This window comes from Coregonus clupeaformis, unplaced genomic scaffold (assembly GCF_020615455.1).
Source record: "Coregonus clupeaformis isolate EN_2021a unplaced genomic scaffold, ASM2061545v1 scaf0071, whole genome shotgun sequence".
Taxonomy (NCBI): domain Eukaryota; kingdom Metazoa; phylum Chordata; class Actinopteri; order Salmoniformes; family Salmonidae; genus Coregonus; species Coregonus clupeaformis.
This window is the reverse complement of record NW_025533526.1, coordinates 217,410-232,250: the sequence shown is the minus strand read 5'-3', so window position 1 is coordinate 232,250 and position 14,841 is coordinate 217,410.

Here is a 14,841-nt window from a genome sequence, read left to right as displayed (position 1 = left end):
ACAAACTATCACCCTCATGCTCTTAAGGAAATCGTGAATGTCATGGATACATTAGAACTAGTAGATATATGGAGGCTTAAATATCCTGATATAGTGAGATATACATGGCGGGGACTCAATCAAGCTAGTCATCTTGACTTCTTTCTTATGTGATTCTCGTTGGCACCAAAAGTTTAAAAAGTGTTGATAGGGGACAGAGTGTGGTCGGACCATCATATAATTGGCATATACATTACTCTTACTGAATTTCTACGTGGGCGAGGATATTGGACATTTTATCAAAGCCTATTGAATGATCATTTGTTTTTAACTAGGACAAAGGAATTTATAACTGATTTCTTCCGACATAACATAGGTACAGCAAATCCCCTTATTGTATGGGACGCCTTTAAATGTGCCTTTAGAGGCCATGCAATTCAGTACTCATCTCGAAAACAAAAGCAATTTAGGTCAAAAGAGTCTATACTAACAAAGGAAATAGAAGGTCTAACAGAACAGATAGATGGCAATAAAAACTGTAACATAGAGGCTCAAAATAAATTAGAGGAAAAACAAAAAGAAATTGAGAAATGTATTCAAGAAAGATCAAGTGTAATATATTATAAAAAATCAAGCAAACTGGATGGAATATGGGGCAAAATGCACCAAATTCTTTTTTAATCTTCAACATAGGAATGCTACCAAAAATAATTTAATGAAACTGGTTACAAATGACGGAGTCACCCATGATTCACCAAATGATATTTTGAAGGAGGAAACAAAGTACTTTAAGCGTATGTTTTCGTTTCAGTGGCCTCCATCTCCTCTAACTGAAGCTAATTGTAGAGATTTTGTTCTATTGATAATGTAAAATTAACAGCCATACAGAAAGACTCATGTGAAGGTGAAATTACAGAGGAGGAACTTCTGGATGCAATTAAAGACTTTAAGTCTGGGAAAACTCCAGGGTTGGATGGCATACCAGTCGAGGTATACCAAATCTTTTTTTATATACTAAGAGGACCGTTATTAGCATGTTTTAACCACTCCTATGTAAATAAAAGATTATCAGACACTTAAGAAGAAGGTGTGATTTCATTATTACTGAAACAGGATACAAGTGGAAAATATAAAGATCCAGTCCATAAAAAAAAATTGGAGGCCCCTTACACTTCAGTGTTGTGATGTAAAAATTCTAGCAAAATGTATAGCGCATAGAATTAAAAAGGTATTGTCAGACATTATTCATTCTAATCAGACAGGTTTTTTACATGGAAGATACATTGGAGATAATATATGGCAAGTACTGTAAACAATAGAACACTATGGAAAATCTGGGAAACCAGGCCTGCTATTCATAGCAGACTTCGAAAAGGCATTTGATAAAGTACGACTGGGGTTTATATATAAATGCCTGGAGCATTTCAATTTAGGAGAATCTCTTATAAAATGGGTAAAAATCATGTATAGTAACCTTAGGTGTAAAATAGTAAATAATCAGATCCAACAATAATATCAAGGGATTAGAAATCCAGGGCTTAAAAACAAAGGTGTCATTTTACGCTGATGATTCATGTTTTCTTTTAAATCCACAACTTGAATCCCTCCACAGCCTCATAAAGGATTTAGATACATTTTCTAACCTCTTTGGATTACAACCAAATTATGACAAATGTACTATATTATGTATTGGATCACTAAAAAATACAATTTTTACATTACCATGTAGTTTACCAATAAAATGGTCTGATGGTGATGTGAATATATACTTGGAATACATATCCCAAAGCAAATAAATGATCTCACTCCAATACATTTTAATAGAAAGTTAGCAAAAATAGATAAGATCTTGCTACCATGGAAAGGTAAATACCTGTCAATTTGTGGAAAATTCACCCTGATTAACTCTTTAGTATTATCCCAGTATACCTATTTGCTTATGGTCTTGCCTACGCATAGCGAAGAGTTTATTAAATTATATGAGAATTTTTTTTTCCATTTTGTTTTGAAACGGCAAGCCAGACAAAATTAAACGGGCCTATTTATATAATTAATATTAATTCAGAGGACAGAAATTATTAAATATTAATGCATTAGACCTATCGCTAAAAGCTTCAGTCATACAAAAGTTATACTTAAATCCGAACTGGTTCTCTAGCAAATTAGTAAGATTGTCTCACCCAATGTTCAAGAATGGCCTTTTTCCCTTTATTCAGATTACAACCTCTCACTTTCAGTTATTTGAAAAGGAAATCATCTCCCAAATATCACTATTTCTAAAACAAGCCATAAAAAGTTGGTTGCAATTTCAATTTAATACTCCAGAAACGACAGATCAAATAATGCAACAAATACTGTGGTTAAACTCAAATATACTAATTGACAAAAAAACGTTTAAAATGTTTAGAAAATGTATAATCTTTGTAAATGATATCATCGGTAGGACTGGTGGAGCTATGTCGCACATGCAGCTAACAAAAACATATGGAAAACTGTGATAAATAAAAAAGTATACCAGTTTAATTTAAGGACCAAAGGATTGACAGCCGTCAATTGCAAAATAGTTGGGAAGAGATTTTTGACGTACCGATCCCATGGCATAGTGTTTATGAACTCATACGCAAAATGACGCCGGATTCAAAACTTAGAATCTTTCAATTTAAATTATTAATCCTATATGGATGGTGTTAAGAGATAGATGGGTGGTGTTGAATGGAGTTGAAGGATGGGACTAATAACAACTAACAACAACTAATAACAAGATAACTAATAATGTAAGCATACTGTGTCCATAATAAGTATATAGGTCGTAGGTTGGGAGCTTTTATGAAAGAGCACAGTTAAAAAGATATGCCATATAAAAGCAAACCGGCTGGACATCATGAAAATGATCAGAGAGGTTGAGGGTAGAGGAAGTTCAGGAGAAAAAACAAACAAAATAGAATTATTGTAAAATTGACTGTGTCCATAAAATGTATATAGTAAGTATAAGCTGGAAGTAGAGGCCTAAGCATTGTTGTTCACTAGTTTACTCCAATTAGGGAAAGGGTGGTGGGGTTGGAAAGTAATAAAGGGGAATATATATTTTTAAAAAGGATATGTATGTGTATGTATGTACAGTGGGGAGAACAAGTATTTGATACACTGCCGATTTTGCAGGTTTTCCTACTTACAAAGCATGTAGAGGTCTGTAATTTTTATCATAGGTACACTTCAACTGTGAGAGACGGAATCTAAAACAAAAATCCAGAAAATCACATTGTATTATTTTTAAATAATTCATTTGCATTTTATTGCATGACATAAGTATTTGATCACCTACCAACCAGTAAGAATTCCGGCTCTCACAGACCTGTTAGTTTTTCTTTAAGAAGCCCTCCTGTTCTCCACTCATTACCTGTATTAACTGCACCTGTTTGAACTCGTTACCTCTATAAAAGACACTTGTCCACACACTCAATCAAACAGACTCCAACCTCTCCACAATGGCCAAGACCAGAGAGCTGTGTAAGGACATCAGGGATACAATTGTAGACCTGCACAAGGCTGGGATGGGTTACAGGACAATAGGCAAGCAGCTTGGTAAGAAGGCAACAACTGTTGGCACAATTATTAGAGTTCAAGATGACGGTCAATCACCCTCGGTCTGGGGCTCCATGCAAGATCTCACCTCGTGGGGCATCAATGATCATGAGGAAGGTGAGGGATCAGCCCAGAACTACACGGCAGGACCTTTTCAATGACCTGAAGAGAGCTGGGACCACAGTCTCAAAGAAAACCATTAGTAACACACTACGCCGTCATGGATTAAAATCCTGCAGGGCACGCAAGGTCCCCCTGCTCAAGCCAGTGCATGTCCAGGCCCGTCTGAAGTTTGCCAATGACCATCTGGATGATCCAGAGGAGGAATGGGAGAAGGTCATGTGGTCTGATGAGACAAAAATAGAGCTTTTTGGTCTAAACTCCACTCGCCGTGTTTGGAGGAAGAAGAAGGATGAGTACAACCCCAAGAACACCATCCCCACCGTCAAACATGGAGGTGGAAACATTATGCTTTGGGGGTGTTTTTCTGCTAAGGGGACAGGACAACTTCACCGCATCAAAGGGACGATGGACGGGGCCATGTACCGTCAAATCTTGGATGAGAACCTCCTTCCCTCAGCCAGGGCATTGAAAATGGGTTGTGGATGGGTATTCCAGCATGACAATGACCCAAAACACACGGCCAAGGCAACAAAGGAGTGGCTCAAGAAGAAGCACATTAATGTCCTGGAGTGGCCTAGCCAGTCTCCAGACCTTAATCCCATAGAAACTCTGTGGAAGAAGCTGAAGGTTCGAGTTTCCAAACGTCAGCCTCGAAACCTTAATGACTTGGAGAAGATCTGCAAAGAGGAGTGGAACAAAATCCCTCCTGAGATGTGTGCAAACCTGGTGGCCAACTACAAAAAACGTCTGACCTCTGTGATTGCCATCAAGGGTTTTGCAGAGGGGTCAAATACTTATTTCCCTCATTAAAATGCAAATCAATTTATAACATTTTTGACATGCGTTTTTCTGGATTTTGTTGTTGTTATTCTGTCTCTCACTGTTCAAATAAACCTACAATTAAAATTATAGACTGATCATGTCTTTGTCAGTGGGCAAACGAACAAAATCAGAATTCACAGAAATATGCTTAGGGAGATGACACGCATCCTATGTTGCCTCCTGTTTGTGAATGCTTACTCCCCCGCTCCCTGTGGAGAAGGTGTGGAGAAAGTGAATGTGTGTGTGTTTTCATCTTGAGCACTCATCCGTTCAGGCAAGGTGTAGTCGCCTGGGGAGCATCGGACTGTGCCCTACATTATTCACTATACAGCGGTCTAAACTGCTCAAAGATTCATGCTCAGAGAGCCTTTGTGAGACCCAAACTAAAAAGTTCCAAGAGAAAAAAAACAGTAGTTGGAAAATTGGAATGTGGCTAAACCGAGCACAGAACATGAGGGGATAGAGGGGGAGAGAGAAAGAACAATAGAGAATGAGAGAGAGCAAGAGTGTTGCCACTTTATGTTGATCATCTTCCCGGTATCGATGGCGTATATAGCCTAGTCCTTATCCTTCATACCAGGGCCTTTACAGCAACAATAATGGGTTTAAGTGAGTAGCAGTATGTGGGAATGTGAGTGAATGCCTTGTTATATGTACAGAATGGAGAAAGGGAAATTCCGCCACTGAAGTCACCCTTGCCGATAACGCAAGGGTGACACATGGTTCAGTCTGAGTCCAGGGATTCATAGAGAAACACAAACAAACACAGATATCTCTGAAACAGCAACACAGACAAAGCACCTCAGAGATGTGGTACCGGGGACGAGTTAACCACCCTGAGGAGCAGCACCAAAACAAACTAGATAGAGGGGAAGAGAGGGAGGAGAGAGGGTGGGGTACAGGAGAAAGGTGAGGAAAAGTGATTGAGGAAATCAAGGCAGGAACCAGAAAGAAAGACTGGATAGATAGATGGAGACAGCCAGAGAAAGAGTACTTTGTTGAAGGCCCAATAAGGCCCGACACTTTCTATAGCTTGTCAGCTACGTTAATTGCATTAGCTTGGATTCATAGCCAAGCACACCCAGTTCAGTGAGCGGAACCATAGTGTGTCAGAGATGTGTCTTGCATCCCATATGATGCCTCACTCAAACTGATCCCATAAAACACTCTAATAGTCACCAGGTACCAGATGGTTTCACTCTCTGACCAACTAGACACGGATCAGCAGAGGGCCACACACACAAGCAGGTTAGAGAGGGCACAGCCTGACACACAGGCTTTCCAGCCCCATGCACCAATCAAACGCTCTGCAGCTGCTCCCAAACGACTAATCAGATATGGGTCACTAACAGATACCTTCCGTAGGACCTGGCTATCAGACAGGGTTGAGTGGATTGCATGCTGTTATAAGTAGTGATCATACATCATGACAGGATTATATTTCATTAGGGAAATGTCATGTTAGGATTGTGGATCGTGAACACATTTCGTTATGTTACACTCTTAGAAAAAAAGGTGCTATCTAGAACCTAAAAGGGTTCTTCAGCTGTCCCCATAGGATAACCCTTTGAAGAACCCTTTTTGGTTCCAGGTAGAACCCCTTTGGTTCCAGCTAGAACCCTTTTACTCAGAGGATTCTACATGGAACCCAAAATTGTTCTTTCTATTTGGAACCAAAATGGGTTCTCCTATGGGGACAGCCAAAACACCCTTCTGCAACCCTTCTTTCTAAGAGTGTAAGGCTAGCTGAACTATTTATTTCTCCAAGATTCACAATAAATTAATTCATACAATACAATACAACTTTATTTTCCAATGTGCAATTCGCTGACATGTTTTCTTTTTGCTGTGTTTCCCTGCATATAGGGCTCTGCTCTATGGATTGAAAGATGAAAACCTGTCCAACTCTCTGAGCTGTCTGAGTGAGGTTTTACACTATTGATCCTGGCTACTGTATAGTTTTCTCGCCCCCAGAAACTTTTCAAAGTGTTTCTGTAATTGCTGCTGTCATCAGGTTCCTGTTCCAGGACCCACATCCATTACATCAGCAATTAATTACATTATGATGATAAGTCAGGTGGGAATGGAATATTGGTATTCTGTAGATACAGGTTCCTGATGTGACTGTAATATGCCAACTCTATGAAAAGATGTAGAATGCAGAGTCTGGATTTCATAGGTTTCATCAGTTTTGTGTGTGTTTGTGTCGTTGATGAAATACTTGCATGGTATGTGAGTGTGTGTGTGTTTGTCTGAGTCAATGTGATGAAAGGCCTTCGATGTGTGTTATAATATGTTATGCCATATTCACTCCTATTGTGTTTCTATCAATAACTCAACATTTCACACTCATCGATTTGTCTCATGTCTGAGTCCTATCGCCCATAGGGACGTCTGTTGATGGTTTATCACAAGTTGTGATGTTGTAAAAATACACAAGCGTGTAGAAATCTCTGGCTCTCTTCATAAAGCCCAGGAGTGACAAGAAATCCATATCAGTCATATGCAATTACGTCCATGCTGATTCGGTGAAAAGACTGGCTGATTTATATTGCATCAAGGCCATGGAGGAGCTGAGCTAGGTCTGACCCCGCCACCCGGCAACCCGGACACCCCGGCCCCAGTCTCGCTCTCTTTCCACTTCTCCACTCAATACTGTCCCCTAGAGCCCTAGTACATACACACACAGGCAGCACACGAGTACATACAGGCACGCGCACGCACGCACACACACCCACACCCAAACAAATCATATAATTAAAACTTTCTTCACAAATACCTATATGAACATAACAACCTTGTGAAATACTGTCCGCCTCATATTATACAAAATAACAAAGTGCACTTGGTGTTGCATCCATATTGTCGTCTAGGGCATAAGGCCTCTGTTCTTTATACTGTCTATTCCATCATGCTAAGCACATATCAATTGCTCTTAATTGTTTCTGTTCCAAGATCCTTTCCTAGAATTTGTTGATATGAGCTAAATTAATCATGAGAAATTCATTAAGCTCTAATCGATGTTCTGAACACTAACTTATAGCAGTGGACATTGGAAAAACATGGACAGTGTTTTTTGAGGATTGTTTACCAAGCTTTGTAAAATATTTGGCAATTTTCCCAATATCATTGCACTAAGCTATATCCTGTGAAACCATAATACAATCCAGACAATATCTCCACCGTGCGCATTCCCCCCGAATACCTCGATTTGGCGCATGCGTTTTCCAAAACGCAGGAGACCAAATTACCACCCCATCGGGCGGAAACGGAGGCTATGGAAACATACATCTCCGAGTCCCTGTGTCAGGGGTTTATACGTCCCTCCACTTCCCCCGCCTCCTCAAGTTTCTTTTTCGTGAAGAAGAAAGAGAGGGGTCTGCGCCCTTGCATTGATTACCGTGCACTTAATAAAACTACTATTCGCTATAGTTATCCTCTACCCCTCATTTCCTCTGTGATCTAATTAATGCATGGGGCGCGCTTCTTGACGAAATTAGATCTCAGGAGTGCATACAACCTGGTGCCTGTCCGGGAAGGGGATGAGTGGAAGACAGCATTTAGCACAACTACGGGGCATTATGAATACCTGGTGATGCCGTACGGGTTGATGAATGCTCCATCAGTCTTCCAGTCCTTTGTGAACGAGGTGTTTCGGGACATGCTTGGTCGCGGTGTGGTGGTCTACATCGATGACATCCTGGTGTTTTCCGCTACGCGCGCCGAGCATGTGTTCCTGGTTCGCAGAGTGCTGGGCCGACAGTTGGTGCATGACCTGTATGCCAAAGCAGAAAAGGGTCTGTTCTTCTAACAATCCGTCTCCTTCCTCGGATACCACATCACCACCTCAGGTGTGGAGATGGAGGGAGACCGCATTTCAGCCGTGCGCAATTGGCCGACTCCAACCACGGTAAAGGATGTGCAACGCTTCATTGGCTTTGCCCATTACTATCAGAGGTTTATCTGGGGCTTTGGCAAGGTTGCAGCTCCGATAACCTCTCTGTTGAAGGGTGGGCCGTCCCGGCTCCGCTGGTCTGCTGAGGCTGACAGGGCTTGCAGTAACCTGAGGGCTCTGTTCACCTCAGCCCCGGTACTGGCCCATCCCAATCCATCATTGCCGTTCATAGTGGAGGTGGATGCGTCTGAGGTAGGGGTAGGCGCTGTCCTATCCCAACGCTCGTGCACGCCACCCAAGCTCCGCCCCTGTGCCTTCTTCTCTAAGAAGCTCAGCCCGGTGGAGCAGAACTATGACGTTGGTGATCGGGAGCTGTTGGCTGTTGTCAGAGCCCTGACAGCGTAGAGGCACTGGCTCGAGGGGGCGAAACACCCTTTCCTCATCTGGACTGACCACCGTAACCTAGAGTACATCCGGGCAGCGAGGAGGCTGAAACCTCGCCAGGCCAGGTGGGCCTTGTTCTTCACCCGGTTTGATTTCACGCTGTCCTATATACCAGGCATGAAGAACGTGAAGGCAGACGCACTGTCATGGCTGTACGACCCAGACGAGAGGCCCATTGACAACACCCCCATACTCCCGGCTTCCTGCATTGTGGTGCCGGTGGTGTGGGCGGTGGACACGGACATAGAGCGGGCGTTACGCACAGAGCCATCTCCACCTCAGTGCCCCACTGGGCTTCGGTACGTGCCATCTAGTGTCCGTAATCGTCTTATCTATGAGCACACACATCTCCCTCCTCTGGTCACCCAGGCATCGCCCGTACAGTGCGCTGCCTGACCGGGAAGTACTGGTGGTCTACCTTGGCTAAGGACGTGAGGGTGCATGTCTCCTCCTGCTCAGTGTGCGCCCAGAGTAAGGCACCTAGGCACCTTCCAGCGGGTAAGTTACATCCCTTACCAGTTCCACAATGGCCATGGTCCCACTTATCCATTGATTTCCTAATTGATCTTCCCCTCTCTCAGGGTAACACCACCTGGTGGTCGTTGTGGACCGCTTCTCTAAAGCCTGCCGCCTCCTTCCTCTGCCCGGTCTCCCCACGACCCTGCAATCTGCGGAAGCCTTGTTTACTCACGTCTTCCAGCATTTGGGGTGCCAGAGGACATAGTGTCTGACCGGGGTCCCCAGTTTACGTCCAGGGTCTGGAAGGTGTTCATGGAACGTCTAGGGGTCTCGGTCATCCTGACCTCTGGGTTTCACCCCGAATCTAATGGGCAGGTGGAACGGGTGAATAAGGATGTGGGTAGGTTCCTGTGGTCCTACTGCCAGGACAGGCCAGGGGAGTGGTCAGTGTTCTTTCCATGGGCCGAATATGCACAGAACTCTCTCCGCCACTCCTCCACTAACCTGTCACCATTTCAATGTGTTTTAGGTTATCAGCCTGTCCTGGCACCATGGCATCAGAGCCAGACCGAAGCTCCTGCGGGGGACGACTGGTTTCGGTGTGCGGAGGAACGCTGCCCACGTCCACCTCCAGTTCGCCGTGCATCGCCAGAAGGCCAACGCTGACCGCCACCGCAGTGAGGCCCCGGTCTTTGTACCAGGTGATCGGGTCTGGCTCTCGACCCGGAACCTGCCCCTCCGCCTGCCCTGCCGGAAGCTGAGCCCGCGGTTTGTGGGGCCGTTCAAAGTCCTGAGGAGAATCAATGAGGTTACGTATAGGTTGCTACTCCCTCCTGATTACCGTATTAACCGCTCGTTTCACGTGTCTCTCCTCAGGCCGGTGGTGGCTGGTCCGCTCCAGGAGTCTGAGGTGCGGGAGGTCCCTCTGCCCCCTCTGGACATCGGCGTACTCTGTCCGTTCCATCCTGGATTCGAGGCGTCGGGTGGGGGGCCTTTAGTACCTCGTGGAGTGGGAGGGGTATGGTCCGGAAGAGCGGTGCTGGGTTCCGGTGAAGGATGTCCTTGATCCCTCCCTGTTGTGGGATTTCCACCGTCGCCAACCTGATCGCCCTGCTCCGCTTCCTCCTGGCCGTCCCTGAGGCCGGTTTCAGCGCGTTGCTTTAGCTGTGCGTCAAGGGGGGGTACTGTCACGACTTCCTCCGAAGCTGCCACCTCTCAATGTTCGGGCAGGCTTCGGCGTTCGTCGTCACCGGCCTTCTAGCCACTGCCGCTCCTCTTTTCATCATTCCATTTGTTTTGTCTTGTTTTTTACACACACCTGGTTCATATCCCCTCATCAGTCCCTGTATAAGTATTCCCTCTGCCCCCCATGTCTTTGTGTGTGATTGTTTCCAAGTGGAGGTGTCGATAGCTCGGTGGAGCATTATGTACTTTATCACCGGGCTATTCACCCGTGTGTTTTGTTTTTCCCAGTGCGCCGTTAAGTCGCACTGTAGTTGTTTTACGCCGAATAAACCATTATTCTGTGATTTACACCTCCTGCGCCTGACTCCGTCCAAATCACCCGCTACAAAATGAAGGAGTACCCTGGTTGACACACATTCTCCAGCGGCAGGCAGGCAGCTCTCTCTCTGTTGGTCACGGACCACAACACCAGCTCCAGGCTTGATACAGCACAGCTCACACCAAATTATTAAATAAACTTGGCAGCATGAAACCGTACAATATATATATAAACACGTACACACACATAAACACACATGCATGCATGCTAGCTCACACATACACACATGCGCGCACACTTGTAACTTGTGCAGTTACATGTGTATGTATTCAAAACTGATCTCTTTTCAGCACTGTATTTCAATAAACGTGAAATAATCATTAGAATACCATAACACCAAAGCATCTAAGTCCCATTCATACAGGATAATTATGTAGAAAATGCCATTAATGATGGTAATTAATCAACGATCAAAAACAGCAGCAGACACACTCAGTAGTATTTATTACACATGAATAGAGGAGAAGTGACATTTATATAAACATTATGCCAGTTTTACTACGTTATAATGGCGATGTGAGTGGAAGGAAAAACCCATGCTGCCACCTACACACACACACATAGACACACATCGACACAAACTCTCTCTCTCTCTCTCTCTCTCTCTCTCACTCTCTCTCTCTCTCTCTCTCTCTCTCTCTCTCTCTCTCTCTCTCTCTCTCTCTCTCTCTCTCTCTCTCTCTCTCTCTCTATCTCTCTCTCTCTGTCTCTTGCTCTCTCTCTCACTCTCTCTCTCACTCTCTCTCTCTCCCTAGCCCCAGCTTCCTCCCTTATGTAATATCCTCTATATACCCGCTATATGTTTGAAATATGTGGCAGGCCACGTGCTTTCTCCGTCACAATAATCCCACTTGCTCTGCAGGTGTGTAGCTGTACTCTCCCCTCACCTGAGTGGTGGACCGGGTTTCTGAGCAAGTTGTATGATGGACAGGTGAGATTTGTTGGCTCTCTGCAGGTGGGAGTGCTCCCCTCTGCCTGTCTGAACCTGACAGGTGTCTGCAGGCTAAATATAGCCACTTGGCTTGTTAGCTCCACACTCAACGTATCGATCCCAAATCCCACGTACCTACCTGTCACTGTGGGTGTGTGTCTGTGTGTGTGTGCCTGTAACTGTGTTCCCAGCATCCCCAGCACTCCAGGAAATGTGTGGGCTCTTGACCAATGACTCACATTCTGTTCAACAATGCCTGAATGATGTAGAAAACATATTCCTTTGTACAAACGATACAATGTGACATGGATCTGTCTTGGATTATAAGGGGAAACATAATATCCTAGTGTTATCTGTTCACAGGTGAGTTATATTTTAGTGATACAGTTTTCTTCTATATCTATGGGACACGGTCGGGTCGGGTCTGGTCTGGTCTGTTCTAATCTGCTCCAGTCTGGCCCAGTCTGGCCTAGTCTGGTCTGGTTTGGTCTGGTTTGTTTCTGGTCTGGTTTGTTCTAATCTGCTCCGGTCTGGTCCAGTCTGGTCTCTCCCGTTATGGTTAGATCCCAGGGACATGGAGGATAATGAGGAGGAGATGACTTCATTACCGACCGCTTCCCTCTGAAGGTCCCCTTCAGCCCCGGAACGCCCAGAACATACTGCCTGGACGGGAGCAGGCAGCATCAAATCGATACGCAAAACATAGGAATACTGGGCAAGACGAATGGACTGCAAACAGGCAAGTGAAGTGGGAAATTGATTTTTAAGTCGCCCTGCATAGCATTTGCAAGTGGCATTTAGAATAAGAAAGACTTGGAGAGAGAGAGGAAAGGATGCTCAGTCAGTCACTAAAGCAGTGTGCTGCCAAAGAGCTCTGGGTCTGTTGCGATTATGTTCATTAAAGAACATTTAAGTCTCAACACGGACTGGAGGCCTCCGTTGCACACGCACCTCAACCATGAACAGAACTGGTCAGATTAACTGAAGGTAATGTGAGTAGAGTGATGATACCGAATCACATAGCAAATATGTTGATAAGAAATTACCCACCATGCCCTTAGAAGCATCTTTCCTGAAGCTGCAGTAAATGACTGACTATGACTAGATGAGGACATGGCGTCAGAGTAGGTAGATTTAGATGTTCACTTGACTCAAGGAGACAGCAGAGTAATGGAGACGCTGGAGGGGTGAGAGGCTGATGACGGATAAATGTTCAGAGTGTTCTGAGAAGTTTGAGGTAATGCATTTATTTTCTTCTTAAGGATGACCACTTTAATTAGACTCATCAATGATGGAGCCACCTCCATTCTGCTCTTCCCCTGCTGCTGTAATTAATTCAATCAATATTTATGTTCCATTTCCAGCCGGCAATTAATCTCCTTTCTCACTTCTCACTTCTGTCCCAACGTTTTCACAGCAAATTGATTTCAAGATTACTTAATTGCATCACCAATATGGAATGCTGAGTTCAACAAGATTGAGGGAGGCGAATTCTGGCAAACTGTGAAAAATGAATTGTGAAAGATCCCGACGGTGCCCCAAATACCTCAGATGGCCCCTAGCTCTACCTTTAGGAGTGGGATTGAAGTGGGAGGATTATATGAGCCCGTATTCACAGAATCTCAGAGTAGGAGTGCTGATTTAGGATCAGGTCCCCCCTGTCCATATAATAAGAACTTCTACTCTGAGACACTTTTTGAAAACGGGCCCTGAAGCTTTTGTTTTCCTTAAATGCCAATGAATAGGAGCCTCATATAGAGATTGGTGTGATGATAGCAACAATGGTCTCGGTGGAAGCTACTGCTGCCTGCAACCTTAGCTCTATACAATGGGAATCCAAAGTGATTTGACTGGCTAATAGATGTTGTTTGTTGTGCCCACAAGGAGAGGCAGGTAGCAGTGCTCATACAGATGAGTGATTACTGAAACAACATGGAGGCAGGAATCATTCCGTAATAACACGTGTTTCCCTGCTGGTAGAAGATTTGTTTTCTGCCTTAGCGATTGGCTCGTTCATCCTTAATAGCATCAAGATTTACATTTACATTTACGTCGTTTAGCAGACGCTCTTATCCAGAGCGACTTACAAATTGGTGCCAGTGGGATAACCACTTTACAATATGTTTTTTTTTCTTCTTTCTTTGGGGTGGGTTAAGGGGGGGTAGAAGGATTACTTTATCCTATCCCAGGTATTCCTTGAAGAGGTGGGGTTTCAAGTGTCTCCGGAAGGTGGTGAGTGACTCCGCTGTCCTGGCGTCGTGAGGGAGCTTGTTCCACCATTGGGGTGCCAGAGCAGCGAACAGTTTTGACTGGGCTGAGCGGGAACTGTGCTTCCGCAGAGGTAGGGGGGCCAACAGGCCAGAGGTGGATCAAAGCAATGCCCTCGTTTGGGTGTAGGGACTGATCAGAGCCTGATGGTACGGAGGTGCCGTTCCCCTCACAGCTCCGTAGGCAAGCACCATGGTCTTGTAGCAGATGCGATCTTCAACTGGAAGCCAGTGGAGTGTGCGGAGGAGCGGGGTGACGTGAGAGAACTTGGGAAGGTTGAACACCAGACGGGCTGCGGCATTCTGGATGAGTTGTAGGGGTTTAATGGCACAGGCAGGGAGCCCAGCCAACAGCGAGTTGCAGTAATCCAGACGGGAGATGACAAGTGCCTGGATTAGGACCTGTGCCGCTTCCTGTGTAAGGCAGGGTCGTACTCTCCGAATGTTGTAGAGCATGAACCTACAGGATTGGGTCACCGCCTTGATGTTAGCGGAGAACGACGGTGTTGTCCAGGGTCACGCCAATGCTCTTCGCACTCTGGGAGGAGGACACAACGGAGTTGTCAACCGTGATGGCGAGATCATGGAATGGGCAGTCCTTCCCCGGGAGGAAGAGCAGCTCTGTCTTGCCGAGGTTCAGCTTGAGGTGGTGATCCGTCATCCACACTGATATGTCTGCCAGACATGCAGAGATGCGATTCGCCACCTGGTTATCAGAAGGGGGAACGGAGAAGATTAGTTGTGTGTCGTCTGCGTAGCAATGATAGGAGAGGCC